At 38.4% G+C, this 2815-nt stretch overlaps 1 protein-coding gene across 1 annotated transcript in view; it reads right to left on the reverse strand.

The window, feature by feature from the left end:
- LOC112155365 (neuroligin-4, X-linked) overlaps window positions 1–1416 on the reverse strand; it is a 27066-nt gene extending 25650 nt beyond the window's left edge. The window contains exon 1 of the mRNA XM_024286931.2: window positions 48–1416. The gene's annotated coding sequence lies outside the window, so the exon portion shown is untranslated. The remainder of the gene's footprint in view (window positions 1–47) is intronic.
- Between the last annotated feature and the right edge of the window lie 1399 nt (window positions 1417–2815).

The raw sequence follows: 2815 nt of genomic DNA on the forward strand, positions 1-2815 counted from the left end.
CTGCTGCAGCAAAAACCTCTGAAATGAGGAGGGAACATGTACCGTACCGCTGTGAGCATCTTCCCGATTCCACCGCAATGTTCGCCTCGTGTTCTCTGCGCTGCGGCTTATCCGACGTGCCCGGGATGGGATATGGGGGAGATACTCCTCTGCTGCTGCTGATGCTGCTGCTCCTGCTGGGTGGCTGTGGTGGTGGCACGTCTCGTTAGCGGAAATAACCCCAAACAAGAAAGAACAAGAGGGAAAAAAAACTACCCTCGAGGGCTCTGCACGCAGTGAAATGTGGAAATTAAGGAGGAGGGTGGGGGGAGAGAGAAAAATGGGGTGATGACAGATGCAGTCGGAATCTAAGGGTTTCTGCGTGAAAATGCAGGGCCCAGGACGTTTAAATGATCAATCTCCCTTCTCTACCTCTCCTTTTCTCCTCCCCCATCTCCCTCTCCCTGCCTCCCTTTCTTTCTCTCTCCTTCCTCCTCCTAGATGCGATTGGACAGTGTGGCAGGCAGCAGCCACTGATCCAATGATATGCACCTATAGTGAGCGCAGGCTGGGAAGAATGGGGGGTAAAGGAGGTGAGGAAACACTCAGGGGGTGCACAACATTTTAGTGAAAAAAAAAAGAAAAAGAAAAAAAAAACACCTGTAGGACATGCCCAAAAACATTTGCACTATCAGTGAAGACACTTTTGCTATAATCTGATGCCCCTGCGGACTGTTTCCCCCCCACACACAAACACACAATTGATGGTGGAGAACACAGTGACCTCTTCAGGACCAGAACAGGAGAGTCTGTCCTCATTCTATTCAGCAATGCCTGCAAGCAGCTTTCTCCCTGAGGCGGAGCGTGTCAGTGGTGTGTGTGTGTGTGTGTGAGTATGGTAATGCAGTTGGTCTGCAGTCGCTACTAACTGTGTTTGGGAACACTCCTCACGTCAGCACACCCTGCTGCAGCAGCATTCAGGACTTTCTATTCCTCTCCATAACAATCTTCAATCCCTCCATCCATCTCTTTGTCTCCCTGTTTGCTCCGGCACTTGTTTCCTCATTACTTCTACTAAACTCCTCCTTTTTCTCCTATCTTATAAAAAAACACACAACTAGGTTAAACAAAGAACGCTTATATCAGAAAAAAGAATGTAAATCCGTATGTACAGATTTAAGATGATTAAAAAGAGCTTTTTTGACAAGAAAAATATCTCCACATCCGCACAGAGACAGCTGGTCTCAGGCTAGAATTTAAACATTTCTATTCAAACTAGATTACTTATAATTTCATAAAAAAGATAACCTCTTTAGTATGGAAAAATGTTCATAGATTCATATAAAAGATGTTTGAGAAGGAGCATGTTTAATCAGAAGTGGCTTTGTCATTCTTTTACCTTGAGGAGTGAACCTTTCTAATTGAAGCGGTGACCTATCCTTGTGAAAGAGTGTAATGTACCATGATATTTTCTTTTAGAAACTAAGTAGTTGTAGTGCCTAAAGCTACCCAAACTAATGGAAAAAATGATTTTAGTCTGTTTTACCCTGACTGTAACAGGAGCATGCACTGGTTCTGTCGTGATCACTTTGGAAACAGTATTTTAATTAGTGAGGAGGAGCCGAAGATATTCTGAATTATAGAGTTTTTTTTTTTTTTTTACTGTTGTAACAACTTAATTATTTCACACCCTAATGTGGCAGGTTTGGCTGCATCTTTGAAATGTGTCAACAGAAACTGCTAGCTGAAGAGGAGTTGTGCAGAGTGGTTGTGTTGTGGGTTGGAATTTTGGAAGAATGCTAAAACTTTAGGAGAAAAAAAATACTTTTTAAGCTTTCTTTTGTGGAAAAAAAACAAAAAAAATCAAACATGCTCAATTGTAAAGAAGACATATGCTCTTTTTTAGGAAAGGGTTAACAAAAAGCATGTAGCAATCTTTGATTTTTCACAAAGAAGTCCAAATAGAATACATTTAAGATGTAGGAGGGAATTTAAATCCACTGTCATTTTTCCTATGAATCAAATCTAAAAGTTAAAAATATCATATTTCTTTATGTCCATTTTTTCAAACATTTGGATTATTTCAAGTTATAAAAACAAAAATAAAACTGAAGAAGACACACCTGAGATAATAAGTCGCGAATTAATTAGAAAACATTTATACATACGCATACAACGACATACGCAAGTGAATAATTCAATTATAATTACTCTATCATAAATAGACACATTAGCTTTTAATATTAAGTTTATCAAAATGAGTTATTTGCTTGAAAGAGATACTTAACTTAAGTTTTTATTTTCAACTTCTGATTAGTTATACTTTAGCATCTCAGAATCAGACCATTAAAAAAATCCAAAAGCATAAAAATAAAAAGATAAAGATAGACACATATTAATTCCGTAAGAAGGCATTACCTTATTTCAGAGATCTTTATTACATATTACAGATCAAGTATCAAAGTTAAATGCATATTATTTCTCATTTGAAAAAAGTGTTTCAGAAATTATTACCAAAAATTACAAATTTTTTTGTACAAATTTCCGATTGGATGATAGTGTTTCCCAGAGTGTGGGGATGTGAGGCAAAACAAAATGTGAGGCATGACAAAATGAAAGTGCAACCGGCGTCCTGTGAAACAGTAAAAAGGGAAAAACAACAAGTACAAATACACTGAGGAGACTAGAGACTGACAATGACAAACAACAGCTGTAGTAGTGAACAACAGAAGGAAGCTGTGTCACTCGTGTGTCAGAATTTAGCTGGAAGAGCAAGAAAGTCAACAAAATAAAACAGGAAGACATTCAAAAGACAGCAGATAATAACATGTAAAAA

The sequence above is a fragment of the Oryzias melastigma genome, linkage group LG21 (genome assembly GCF_002922805.2).
Source record: "Oryzias melastigma strain HK-1 linkage group LG21, ASM292280v2, whole genome shotgun sequence".
Lineage (NCBI taxonomy): Eukaryota > Metazoa > Chordata > Actinopteri > Beloniformes > Adrianichthyidae > Oryzias > Oryzias melastigma.